This window comes from Notamacropus eugenii, chromosome 5, assembly GCF_028372415.1.
Source record: "Notamacropus eugenii isolate mMacEug1 chromosome 5, mMacEug1.pri_v2, whole genome shotgun sequence".
NCBI classification, from domain to species: domain Eukaryota; kingdom Metazoa; phylum Chordata; class Mammalia; order Diprotodontia; family Macropodidae; genus Notamacropus; species Notamacropus eugenii.
The window spans coordinates 281570513-281585318 of NC_092876.1; the positions used below are offsets into that span (position 1 = coordinate 281570513).

A 14806-nucleotide genomic window follows, 5' to 3' on the forward strand; every position below is an offset into this window, starting at 1 on the left:
AAAAAGACAGTTAAAATTTTTTTCACTTCCCTTTACTTAAAAATTAATTAGATTAGATGATCTCTAAGGTTCCCCTCTCTGATCCAAGAAGGTAAACTGCTGTAGTATTACTGGGGTAGAGGAAAGGTATACTGTCAGAACTAGGTGTACATAAGAGAAAGTGAAACAATCCACAACTACACACACACACCCACACACCCACACACATATATGAATACTTGCAATTTCTATGTTGGGTACATATAGCCAAGTGCTAGGTTGTAGGGGTTTTGGGAATGGATTAATACAGTTCCTTTAAACCTCTCCAATTGACTCCTTCCAATGTTACCTCCACAGACCAGGATGTCTCAATATCTTTAGACACATCAATTCTTGAGACTCTTGTTTTTATATAGCTCATTATTGCAAAAATTCAGATATATCAAGGATCAAAGTCTCCTTGATATCATCTTTATAAAAGGGTGTTTTTGTATGTGGAGAGTGAAAATACTGAGCTGGAGTAATGGAAAGAGAGAGTATCTAACAGGAGACATCCAAAGACAATGGAAGAAATTTGTCTCCAATTCCCAACACTTCTAGGTTTCTCTCTAAAGCTAGAAGCTCTTATTTGGATGACTCTTGATAAAACTGCACTAGTCTTGTTACTCCTTTGCAGGAATTTACTTAGAAATAAATGTGGAATTTGCCCATATTTTATTAGAAGTAACACAGCTCTGAGGACCCCCTAGGTCAGCAAATAAGTCCCTCTCTTGGCTCGCCCAGGCTACAGTAATAGACTTCATAGTTCAACCATGTATTACAGCAGCTTTGGAATGCTAACACCTGCCAAGTCCCCAATGTTGGGAGGTGGAGGGAGCTCAGAGAGAGAAAGAGAGAGAGAGAGAGAGAACAGACTGATGTAATTAGCCTGGCAAATGGGAACTTGTCAAACCATTTAGATAAGACAGTACTTGAATTTATTCAATTCCCATTACCAGAGGGCAGAATGAGCCTCCATCCCCCGCTGATCTGGTAGGCACAAAGTGTTTTCTAAGCAAGAAAGAAAGGAATGGATGATTTTTTAAGTTAGAAATTGCAGTGCTATGCCACTAAATCAGTGGGCTCTGTTGTTAAAGTCATATTTTTCAGTGGGTGCTTGCCTCAAGCCAAAATGTAATTTGATCTTAATGAGAATCAAAGGAAGAAAATCACTGAAACCTACTTTCCTCACATCTACCCACAGTTTACACGTGAGAGTTTCTGAGTTTCTAAATTGGAACATTTCCGGTTCTCAAAGTTCTAGTTTTCTAAAGTAAAACAAAATGGACAAACCTCTAACCTTACCTTGCCTGTTTAATGGACACCAAAACACTCAGGCCTTCATTACATACCAGCTTGTCTAACTGCTCCATAGAATTACCACCAATAGAACGTTAGAACTCAAGGGCAGTAGCTCCATCTTATAATTTTATTCTAGCTCCCCATGGGATGGGGCTAGGGTTGCTGACATCACGCCTTGTTCTCAAGGAGCAGAAGAACTAAGCACACTATGATGATATTGCCTCTACACCCTCTAGGCTCTTTTCCTTTGAAAACTAAAGAGACCTTTGATCTCATTTTTTAAATTTGAAATCTGTGATTTCCTTGGTTTAGGGAATCCTAGAGGAGAAGATTGCTTTACCAATGCAGAAAAGCACCTGCTCTGCCATTTATAGTCTTAAAAGAGTTACCTGAAGCATTAAGAGGGTCACATGATCAGGCCAGGGTCACACAGTCAAGGTGTCAGAAACAAGACTTGAACCTGAATCTTCCTGGCCAGTCGACTATCTTCTAAGTCCATCCACCTGTCACCTGTTATCTCATCAACAGCATAAAATGAAGGGATTGGTAAGATTTTATTATTCAGTGGTATTTTTTTAGTCTTGTCCTACTTTTCAGGGGTCTTCTTGGCAAAGATACTGGAGTAGTTTTCCATTTTCTTCTCTAGCTCATTTTACAGCTGAGGAACTGAGACAATTAAGGATTAAGTGACTTGCCCAGGGTCAGTGACTAGCCCATAGCTAGTAAATGTTTGGGGGTCAGATTTAAACTCAGGAAGATGAATCTTCCTGACTCCAGGCCAGATTATCTATCCACTGCACCACCTAGCTGCCCTTGGTTGGATTGGATTATCTCTAAGGTTCTCCTCTCAGATCTAAGATGCTAAATTCTGTTATAGTATTACTGGGTAAGAGGGCAGGTATATGGTCAAAAGTAAGTATGTACAAGAAGAAAGCAAAACAATCCACCACTACACATACACACACGTGCACATGCACACATGCAAAATACTTAAAAATTATATGTCAATACATATCGCTTAGTGCTAGGCTTTACAGGTTTTACGTGAAGATTAATACAGGTTCCTTTAAGCCACTTCAACTGACTCCTTCCAATTTTTCCTCCAATTTTTCCTTTCTAGATGTCTGAATATTTTTAGATATATCAGGCAATACTAAAACATTTATTAAATATTGTTCCCATTACCCACTAACCCTTCTTCTCTGGATAATTTTGAAACAGCTCCTCTTCTCCAAACTGTTGATGATCTTCTAAAAGTTTTTCCCTTTGCCCCTCCTACATCTGAAATCTAACTAAAATGTATATTTTACTGCTTAAATCTCTCAGTCATGTCCTCTGGCCTTTTATCATCTTATGGTTTTCTAAATTTTTCTAATTTGTACAAAGCCAAAAAGAAAGTTCCTCATCTCTCTTCCGCCATAAGATTCTACACCAGTTAGTATTAGAAGAAGAGATGGGATACTTGAAAACCCTAAAAGGGAGAACAGAATGAATTCATTCTTCACATGCAGTTGCTTGTCAAACTTAGATATTCACTCAGACTCCTCTCATGCACTGTAGTTAAGAGAAACAAAACAAAGTGGGTCCTTGATACTTGCCTCTGTGACCATACTGAAACACCCTGGAGACAAGGCAAAGTGTATAGAACGGCCAGTCATCTCCAGCACATTAGACTCTCTGGCTGCACAAGACCTAACCTGACTCAATCGTACATGGTTGGTCCATATGCATAAATATGCAAGTGCCAAATATGCCCTACCCAAACTCAGAGAACTTCTTAAGGTTCTTCCAAACCATATAAACTCTATTCAGAACTGCTTTTACTCCTTTCAAAGATTCAAGTAAAGTTTCCAAAGCCTGAATGCTTCAGTAAGAGCTTCTAATAGGTCCATTATTTTAAATATTCTGTGTTACCACGAGGCACCAGAACTATCTCTGACACTTATTACCAGTGTGACCTTGAGCACGTATTTAACATCTGCAGGCGTCAGTTTCCTCTTCTGTAAGAAGAAAGGATTACATTAAATGGCCCCTAAGATCCTTTCCTTCTCTAAATCTATAATATTATAATCCTAGAGTAACAACTATTTATTAAGAGCCTACCATGTGCCTGACACAGAGCTAAACACCGCAAATACAAAGAGAAAAGAGAGACCATCCCTGCCCCCAAGAAACTTCCATCATTACTATGTCATACCTCTGAACCAGGTTGGTGATCTGTTTCCCAAACTCCTCTTCTATCTCCTTTCTGTTCAGTTGGTTTATAGACTAAAAACACACACACAAAAGAAAACTCTTGTGTTTCTGCCTGCAGTGATTTTTATGTAAATGCCCCTCCCTTATTATATTTCTCCATCAAGTCCATCATAGTATAAAATGCCATACTTCTACTACCTCTGAGCCCTATTACCTATCCTGATTCTTTTGAACAAAGAGCTTTATTTCCAAAGCCAAATTCCAGTCATATGACTCATTGCACTGTCTCTGTAGTACCTGTGAGGTCAAATTTGAATGTTTGCATTAGGATCTTTAGTTTATCCTGCTTGTTATCCAAATATCATACATTTATTTATAGACGTCTGGTACCATATCTCCTAGCTTCTTTCTTAGATTTTGTCTTCTGTGACCTTCTGGGAGGTTCATCTGCCATTTTTCTTTATCATGGCTACCCACTATGCCTATAGCTTGCTGGTTGGATCTATAGAATCAGTTTTTTCCTTTCCCCTTTCTCTTGAGTGTAAAGACTTTGTGATTAAACTGGCAGGATTCCAGGCTACATTCCCCTCCTGGTCTTGTCATGGAGGAGGTACTTATGTAGCTCAATGAACCTATGAACTATAATGTTCAGGGTTACCCACGATGGACAGGTCTTAGTGGAAAGCACTGATAAAAGGTGATCCATTAGAGAAGGAAATGGCAAACCACTCCAATATCTTTGCCAAGAAAACCCTGTGGACAGTACTAAAAATGATAAAAGAGATGACAGGGGAAAGTGAGCCCCTCAAGTTCAAAAGCGTCTAATACACTATGGGGGAAGACTGGAGGATGACTACATGACTGCATATACTAGCATATATGCAGAGTACATCATGTGAAATGTAGATGAATCAAAAGCTAGAATTAAGGTTGCTGGGAGAAATATCAACAATGTCAAGTATGTAGACAATACTAACTCTGATGGCCGAAAGTGAAGAAGAATTAAGAAGCCTCTTGATGAGGGTAAGAGAATAGAGTATCAAAGTTAGCTTGAAGCTTAATAAAAAAAAATTAAGATCCTAGCAACTGGTCCCATCACTTCCTGGCAAACAGAAGGAAAAGAAATGGAAGCAACGTCAGATTTTATATTGTTGGGCTCAGAGATCATTGCAAATGGCAAGTACAGCCAAGAGATTAAAAGATACTTGCTTATTGGAAGGAATGTTATGGCCAATCTGAACAGCACACTAAAAAGCAGGGATATCACCTTGCAGCAAAGGTTCAAATAGTCAAAGCTATGGTTTTTGCAGTAGTAATGTATGACCATGAGAGCTGGAACATAAGGAAAGCTGAGTGGCACAGAAATGATGCTTTCAAACTGTGGTCCTGGAAAAGACTTTTGAAAATCCTTTGGGCAGCAAGGAGATTAAATTGGTCAATATTTAAAGAAATTAATTCAGGCTATTTGCTGGAAGGGCAAATACTGAAGCTGAAGCTTTAACCACATAATGAGAAGACGTGACTTATGAGATGGATAGAGAGTTTCATGGAAACAATGAACATGGACTTGGACAGACTTTGAATAGGCTTTGGATAGACTTTTCATGGGGTCTTTCCATGGGGATCACAAAGAGTCAGACATGAATGAGTGAATCTCAACAACAAACAATGGGCTCCATTATGATCAGCTTTTGTTAGATGCACTATATACACAGCCAGGAAACTATCATTCCTATATCTTAAGCTATGATCCAAAAATTCACATCTTATTCTTAGGCATTGTCTTCTTATTCACTTTCTAAGTCAGTCTTTCTCTTTTGAACCCTTTACCCTTCAATTGTCAGCAGCAATGAAAACACTACCTATGCCTCAATATTCTAGTTTCTTACCTGAGACTTTATCTAGAAATACTTTTCTTCTAATAGCGCAATCTGAATCACTAAGAAAAACCTAGTAGTCACCTAGTTTGACAAGTCTCAACAATCTCTCTAACATTTTGGATTTGTGTCTTAGGAAGAATATAGATTCTCTTTCTTTCTCTATCTCTATCTATCTCTCTCCTGTATCTCTGTCACTCTCACACCTCTTTCCCCCTTCCTCTCTTCTTCTCATTCACTCACACACTTTTTGGTCTGCTCTGGTCAGACCACTTTGTAAGAGTTGTGTTCAGATCTGCATTTTAAGAAGGGCACTGATATGACAGAGACTGTCCAAAGGAAGATTGTTAGTATTGTAAGTGCCATTAATGCCCCTAAATTCATGCCAGACAATAAGACATTGATGGAAAGGGGGATGCTTAGCTTGAAAAAAGCAGACTTTGAGGAAATGAGAGCTATCTTCAAATATCTGTCCCATGTAAGTGGGTAGAGATTTATTCTCTGGTTCCAGAGGTCAGAACCAGGAGTGATGCATAGAATGTGCAGAGAGGCATATATTAACTCAATGTAAGTGAAACCATCCTAATAATTAGCACTCTCCAAAACTGAAATTGACAACATTGGGAGGTAGTGCTTCCCCTACATCGGAGGCATTCAAGCAAAAGCTGGATAACCAGTTTGGGGACGTGTTGTCAAGCAGGTTCTTATTCAGGTATGGGTTGGACTAAATGGCCTCTGAGGTTCCTTCCAAATCTGACACTCTGTGAGTCAAATAACAGGAGTCTGGACTTGCTATTTCTATCTTTTCACCAGGTACTTTCTCAAGCCCTTGCTTAGGTACCACCTCCTTTTCGAAGGCAACTGTCTCTAAAATTATTAAAGACTTCTTTTTTCCCCCCTAAATCTAACAGCCTTCCTTAAGTCTTCATCTCCCTAGACTCCCAAGCTGCATCTGATAACTGGAACTCTCTCTTCCTCATTGATCCCCTCTCCTTTCTCTTGGCTTTTCACTCTCACAGTTCACTTCCTCCCTCTCTGACTTTTGGGATTTCACATCTTGCCCTGACTCTTAAATATGGGTATCTCCCAAAGTTCTGTCCTCGGTTCTTCTCTCTTCTCTAACACTCTTTTCAATGACAAGTTAGTTCATTTTCATGAATGCAATGACCACTTATACGCAGATGACTCTCAAAGACCTATTTCTAACCCCAAACTCTCCTGAAGAATTTTAATCTCATATTTCAATTGCTCTCTAGAGATCTACATTTGAATATCTCCAGTGCCACATATTCAACATGCTGTCTGTTTGTATCTATGTCATTAGTGCCTAACAAGTTGAATTATAGTGAAACACTATAAATGCCAATAAGGCGGAAATCAGTCTTGTATAAGATATATCTATATATTATATATTAAATAATACTAATGTATTAGTAGCTTATTATAGTATTACATATAATATGTATTACATATATTTGGTATTATGGTTTGCCCTTCATTCTAGAAGAGGACCATGATATCAGGGAGATGATGACATGACTTGCAATTTACATTGATTTGAGTGATGGAGGGCTGTACAACATCACCAGTCTCACTTTCTCCTCCAGAGCCATCTGGGTCCAATGGCCAGATATAGATCCAGATGACCAGAGATGGTCCAAGTTGCAGTGGAAGACTTTGGCCCTTTTAGACTAAGGTCTTTTCAAATTCTCACTTTGAGTGAGGCAACACCCATTCAGTGAATAGGCCTCTTTAAGAAATGAGTCAAGGGAGGCCCCTTTAAAAAAAAAAAATCAAACTGGGAGGGGAAGATCCTCAGAGTTACTGGCCAAAACAGAAACAGTTACTATTTATATTCATATCATAGATATACATACATCTATCTATAGATCTGTAGATATAAGTTTTGATTTTAGAGAAAAGGGCAGTGGATTTGGGACCTAAAATGTGAAAATGGAAATTCCAGTTCTATTTCCTAGAGGCAACTAGGTAGTACAGTGGATAGAGTGACAATTGGAGTTGGACCTGAATTCAAATTCTATCTCAGATACTTGATAGTTTGTGTGACTGTGAGCAAATTATTAAACTCTATGTCTCAGTTTTTTCATCTATCTATCTATCTATCTATCTGTCTGTCTGTCTGTCTATATATCTGTCTATCTACTAGTGCTGAATACAGTTGAAATATATTTAACTTTGAGTTATTATTGCATTTAACTTTAAGCTTCTTATCTTAGATATAGCAAGAACTCAACAAATGTCTATTTATTAACTTTATTAGTGACTAGGAGACAAAGAAGGCTCTGGTTTTTAGCAGAGGGCCCTAGTATCCAAAAGGACAAATTCTGGGCAGTTATTTTGATTCTATAGCTTTCTGTGTAGTTGCTTAATGAGAAGCTCTGAGTCTGGGGAGATAGTCTAGCTGTACTCTGTAGGGTAAGACTTCAACCTAAGGCCTGGGTTTGAGTTTTAGTCTTCATAATTCTTATCTATGTAACCTTGGGCGACATGTTGAAAACCTCACTCCCCCCAATCTCAGTTTCCTCATCTGTAAAATGAGAATGTTAGACTTGATGAACTTTAATCTAACTTCTATCTCTAGAGTCTATAACTATGTAAAGGAGGGTAAACTGGTGAGAAAATTTAAAAATCATACCATACAAAGATTGCTTAAAAAGAGTTGTTTAGTGTAAGGAGGTAAACTGAGGAGACACTGCCTTCAAATATTGGTCAAATGGAAGAGGAAGTAGACTTTTTTTTACTTAGCAGCTGCTCATCAAATTGCCCTCAACTTCAAAGGAGGTCCCTATCCAGAGTGAGGCAGGGTTCTTTTATCAGCCTTTGCTTTCTACCCAGCACCATACTTACCCAGTCTGGATATCCAGCTTATGCTTTAAAGGAAAAGACCATAATGAGGTCCCTGTAGGATCAGGGTGAACCAGCCCCAATCTTTGGTCATGCACCAGAAAAGATCAAACTAGAAGCAAGGGGGTAATAATTCATCAATCACACTTTAATAAGGTACAGAGAGTCCAGAGGCAGACTGTGTGGGGATGGTGGGGAAATGGCTCTGGTGAAGGAGGCAGACAGCAGGCAAAGAGAGTAGGAGGGAGAGGAGCACAGAGAATCACTTATGTCACTGTGAATTGGACTTGGGAGCATTCAGGCAGGGTAGACCCGTAACAGTTAAAAAAGTGCTCAAGGGGTAGGGTTTAGGAGTCCCATTCATACACTGATGTAGTGGGGAGGGAAGCAGCTTAAGTCTTATCTGTACCACCTTAGGATTCACTGGTTAGTACATCAATGTCACCTCAAAGTTATCAATACCACCTTAGGGTTGCCTCATTAACATAATATTTCTCTAATTTTACTGCATATGTCTGGTACTTATCTGTAGCTTGCAGACAGAAGACCTTTAGTGGGACCTCGCTGACTTTTAACTTAGTAAATAGTCTCTAGATGCAGTTTCGACAAGTGACTTCTATGTTCCTCTTTCAACTCTTAGTCCCTATTTCTTATTTATTACTACCTTACTCTCGATACTTACATACTTATTTACCATTCTAACTACTGGGGTGCTCATGGGAATCAATAACAAAATATAATTTCCACACACTAGGTTTCTCTAAAATTGTCCTTTTCATCATCTCTTATGACACAATAGTATTCAATCATATTCATATATCATAAGTTGTTCAACCATTCCCCAACTGATGGACACTTCTTCTGTTTCCAGTTCTTTGTCACTACAAAAAAAAAGAGCTGCCATATTTCATATATACATATGTATTTGTGTATATATGCATATCTATACACATAAACATACACATGCACATGTATATACACACCTAGGTGGTGAAGTAGGTAGAGTATGAGTCCTGGAGTCAGGAAAATTCTTCTTCCTGAGTTCAAATATAGTCTCAGACACTTACAAGCTGTGTGATCCTAGGGCAAGTCACTTAACCCTGTTGGCCTCAGTTTCCTCATCTGTAAAATGAGCTGGAGAAAGAAATGGCAAACCACTCCAGTATCTCTGCCAAGAAAACCCCAAATGGAGTCACGAAGAATCAGACAGACACAACTGAAAATGACCAAACAACAAAATCATTCTATAAAGATACAGAGCTATAGAAAGCTACAGACAGATATAAAGACACATATATGCATATGTACATGTGTCTACGTATAGATACATGTATGTATACATATATGTGTATGCACATATATCCATATTATATCTCCTTTCCCTCCTTCTTTGGAGTATTTCTAAGAAATACATGGACCGGATTCAAATGTATAAGAATACAAACCAATCTCAAAATGATAAATGGTCAAGGGATACAACAGTTGATTTTCAAAGGAAAAAAATCCAAGTTCTCAATAACTATAGGAAAAAAATGTTCTGAATCATTAAATTTAAGCAACTCTGATATTTTACCTTATATTTATCGAATTGGCAAAGCTGACCAAAAAGAAGAAAAGGATATTGACAAAAAGGAGGCACAACAGGAAAAAAAGCACATTAATACATGGTTGAGGGGGCTGTGAACTGGAATGGCTATTCAAGAAAGCATTTAAGAACTATATCTAAAAAGTTACTGAACTTGCATGCTTTTTGACCCAGCAATAGCACTAACAAGTGACTTTTACATTATAAGTAGCAACATGGAACAGTGAACAGAACTTTGGATCTGAAGCCAGGAATTCAAATCCTGTCTAAGAAATTCTCTTTTGAAGGATGCTGGGAAAATCACTTGACCTCTTACAGTTTCTGCTTCCTCATCTGTAAAATGGAAATAATAAAATTGATGTCATCTATCTCTCAGGATTGTTGTGAGAGAAGTATTCTTGAACTTAAAAGTGCTAAATAAACATGTCTTACTTATTTAGTGCTCCTACATATATACATATATATATATGTATATATATACATATATATAAAATGTCCTGTGATCCTCATAATGATGCCATCCAGTAAGTATGTAGTGTGAGTAGTAATTCATACTGCTTCTACATCATACAAATGAGAAAACTGAGGCTCAGAGAGTGACTTTCCCTAGGTCATATGGTTCAAACCTAAGAGACAGATCTGAGACACTTTCAATCTTGGTCCAATGATGGGATAGCCCAAAGATTACTTTAACTTATGAATTTACCAAATTAGTGTTTAAGATCTCCAGTACAGACGGTAAAATAATGGATACTATAAAATTGCTATCTCATGAAAATTTATAGTAATAACAGAAGTGGGGGTGACTTCAAAAACTATATTAAAAATTCTTGTGCAGCTGTTCATTTCTTTGCATTTAATGTCATTAAGAATAATTGCAATTTTAAAAACCAATTAAACTCTGTGGGTGGCATTTAGTGGATCTCATGAACATTCTGGACTCTCATGCATCAAAATAAAAATGTCAGATAGAGGCATTACTGGGCCTTTGTGTCTAGGAAATGCTGAGGTGGAGGGTGAAGAAGTTACTTTGTTCTTTTGTATAATTTTCCTTTGAATAATTTTGGGAAACCCATTTTTACATTTCTGGAAATGTTTCCTTAAGGTTCTCAAAATCTATACCCCTAAATTGGTTATCTGGGAACATGTCAAAGTTATTTGATGTCTTTAGCACAAAAAAGATATGAACTGAAAAAATCACTAATAAGCAAAAGGAAAAATACTTCAATTCTGACTTCACAATGTCACACTTATCAAACTGGCAAAGATGACCAAAGACCAAGGTAGTTAATGTTGGAGCGAATGATAAGAAGAAAAGTATTTTGTTATACTGTAGGTGGATCCAAAGTTCTGAAAACAAATTTGGATTTCCATGACACCTTTTAATCTCACTACTGGGCAAATACCCCAAGGAAGTCAGAGACAAAAAGACAGGTCCCATATACACCAGGGTGTCTAGGTGGTACTTTGGATAAAGCATTGGACCTTAGAGTCGGGAAGACCTGTGTGATCCTGGGCAAATCAGTTCATCTCAGTTTGCCTCAGTTTCTTTAGCTTCAAAATAGAGGTAATAATGGCACTTCCTTCACAGGATTCTTGTGAGAATCCAATAAGATAATATTTGAAAAATATTTAGCACAGTCCCTGGCATACAGTAACTGCTATATAAATGTTAGCTATCATTAATATCCAGAGAGATTTTTTTCCAGCTACAAAACTAAATAAATAAAATTGGAAAAGGTGGAGTGTCCATCAGTTGAGGAATGGCTGAACAAAGCATAGTATATAAATGGCACCATAAGAAACGACAAATATGAGGAATGCAGAGAAGCAGAGAAAGAATGGCATGAACTGGTGAAGAGTAATCACACTCTGAACAATACAAGCAATCACTACAGTAATCTAAATGAAAACTGAAAATCAGCTCAACTCTGATTAATTATAATGATAATTCTTGGTGTAGGAGAATATATAACCCTCTTCTCTGTAAAGAATTGAGCGACTAAGGGATCCAGAATACTACAGATGCTGTCAGATACGGTTGTTATATTAATTTACTTTGCTTAACTTTTTATTATTAGAAAAGAGAGTTCATTGGGTAGGTAAGACTCTGTAAGGAAAAATAATTATTAAAATCAAAAGGTATGAATAAAACTTAAAAAAAAAAGATTAGGTACATTTTCCTTGAGAATTATAAGGATAACCATATGAAGAATGTCCCTATCCAAACCACAAACTTCTTGGTACCCCTATTCCAGCTTATGGAAATGGAAATGTCTTTTAAAAGACTAACATATTTCTCCCCTGACTTTATCATTGTGCTTCCCTGTTTAAGCTATTTCATCCTTACAACCTGTTTCTGTTCATATCACAGACAATCAAATATGATTCAATTAAATATTACCTATTTAGTAGTTAAAATGTCAAGGTATCACTAGGTGCTATGAGGAGATAGAAAGACTTATGAAGTCTCCAATGTGTTCACAATCCAGTTTGGAAGATAAGGTATACGAAAATCTAACTAACTACATACTTTCAACATTCACTCCACAAACCTGTGTGAAACCCTACTATACGCCAAGAAAAGAGATAAGTAAAACACAGTTTCTCCCCTCAAAATACTTGAAAGCTAGCCTAGGCAATAAGAACAATAAAAAAACAACTAATTATAAGGCCAAAAGTGTGGTAATTATGTGGTAATCATCAAAATTGAAAGAGATAAGCTCATAATGTAGAGGATTAATGAGACAATATAGCTAACAAGTATTTGGGACAATGGAGAACCTCCACCAGTCAGTCCCTCACTCCCCAGATGAAGTAGGCCAGCCATCCTCCCATTAAAGAAAATGGTTTCTTATCTATCATACCCTAGAAATCCCCACTTTGATCTTCCATTGGTTTGTCCTCCTGATTTCCCAGATGATGCTTGTCTTTGCAAACTGCCTTCAAACAGCAGACCCAGTTTACGATCTATTACTACTACCGACAATTATCCACCTTAGGGACAGGCACCAGCCCAGCCAGAGTTCTTTTCAACTCTAAGCTTTGTTTACTAGAGAGCTTAATGACCCACTATCTTACATTTTTGATTCCACTCCTCAACCTTTCACCTGAAGAACCAAAATTCACAAAGGCCCAATAAAAGTCTTGGTTTCTCCCCATGGCTCCATTCCTACCCTGGCTCCAATCCTGTCCCTCACCTCCAGGTGAAATAAGACCAATAAGTGTTGGAACTTTGAAAGTTAGAGGAAGTAGAAATTACCACAGGCAGGAGGGATCAAACAGGGCTTCCTCTGAGATCTTGCAGAATTTAAGCTCCTTTATTTTGAGAATTATTTCTTCTCTTTTTTTTGCGGGGGGGGTCTTAGTATACATAGTACCTGGTACATATCAGGTCCTAATAAATCCTTGTTGAATTGAACTGACTTACTGAGTAGAACCTAAAAATGGATAAGAGTAAGATAAATGGAGGGGAAGTATTCTGGGGAAGGGGAGATACTGTGAGCAAAAGGTATATGATTAGAATGGGGCATTTATTCAGGAAAGGTTGGTGGGAGAAAGGATTTGAATGATAGATCAGAATATTAGGCTTTATCCTGTAGGCAGTGTAGAACCTTAGAAGGTACTGGAATAGGGGGTGTGAACATATACAAGTACCAGTTTAGGAAAATGGCCAAGGCAATCCATGTGAAGAATTTATTGCAGTGGGAGTGAGGAAGCAGTTGAGACCAGTGAGGAGGTTTCAGGTGTTAGGTGATTAAAAGGCAAACTTAGTCTCTCTCTAACAGTTGCTGTTTCACTGATGAGAAGAAAATGCTTGATGTAAAGAGCCAAAATGAAGAAAGCACTTTGGCTCAGCAGTTAAGAAGGTAAAAATGCAGGAAGTGGACAGATGGACTGCTTGGTTCTGGGTACAACAGCCTGTGGACCATTTATCATTAAAGGGCATTTCACATTTGGCTGGCTAATGGCTGAGAGAATAAGTTGATTCCCTAAGAGAAAGGATATTTTCTCTGATGTTAGGTCTCAATGACCACATGAAACAAATGGTTCTTGGGAAGGAGCTCAAGATGAGAAAGCCTTGGCTGTTATAGTCTCCACTTTTCACCTTTTTATCTTCAGATCTACCAAATGAATTGTTTCATGTGGTTGGGTTGTAGAAAATGAGCCAGTGGTTCCCAGATTCTAAGGTTTTCATACAAAAGGAACCAGAAGTTCACTGTGGGTTTCCCCATCAAAGGGCATTACAAGAAATGCTGTCTCCAATCAATTCAAAAACAAACACCAAGAGGTAAGCCTCAATTTACTAAGATTAGATTCCTTCTCTACATAAGGGCTACTTATGAAAAGAAAATAAACCAATTCAGTCTGAAATCAGACTGGGTCCTTGATTCAAAACCCATCTCTGCCACATGCTTCCTGGATGAAGTAGGACAAGTCACAACCTTTCTATTTGTGCCCCAGTTTCCTCCTCTGTAAAATGACAGAATAAGACTAGATAGCCAAACAGTAAACAGTTCCTGCAATCAAGGAGCTTACAGCCTTCCTGTTCTAAATCCATGACCCTATGAGCTTTCCAATAGATCTGTGATCTCATCAATGGGAATATTGCCTCACTCATTATAGATCATCAGGCCTTTTTAATCCTATTTGAATCATGTTCATGTTCTTTCATAGATGCTCCACGGAGGATCTACCCAATGCACTGGAGGCAGAGCTACAGGTTTAGTGACATTGTGAAGCAGGTGGAAAACTCTGCTATCTATGTGTTCTACACCATGATCTTACAAGCTGACTGATTCACTTCCTTTGCCAGCCTCCATTTCCTTAATGGGTGAGCTGGGTAGTACAGTGCATATAGTGTTAGGGCTAGAGTCAAGAGGACCTGAATTCAAGTGCTACTCCTGAGACCTACTAGCTGACCTACTGACTCTGAGAAAGTCACTGAACTTCTCCTTGACTC

General features: G+C 38.1%; 1 protein-coding gene across 19 annotated transcripts in view; it reads right to left on the reverse strand.

Moving 5' to 3' along the window:
• The window catches only part of LYPD6B (LY6/PLAUR domain containing 6B), a 220507-nt gene that overhangs the window by 90720 nt on the left and 114981 nt on the right, over positions 1-14806 (reverse strand). The window contains exon 1 of one of the 19 annotated variants that reach the window (XM_072613138.1): positions 3518-6762. The exons of the other annotated variants lie outside the window; for them this stretch is intronic. The gene's annotated coding sequence lies outside the window, so the exon portion shown is untranslated. Of the gene's footprint in view, positions 1-3517; positions 6763-14806 lie in introns of those variants that run through there. 19 annotated transcript variants of the gene reach the window in all.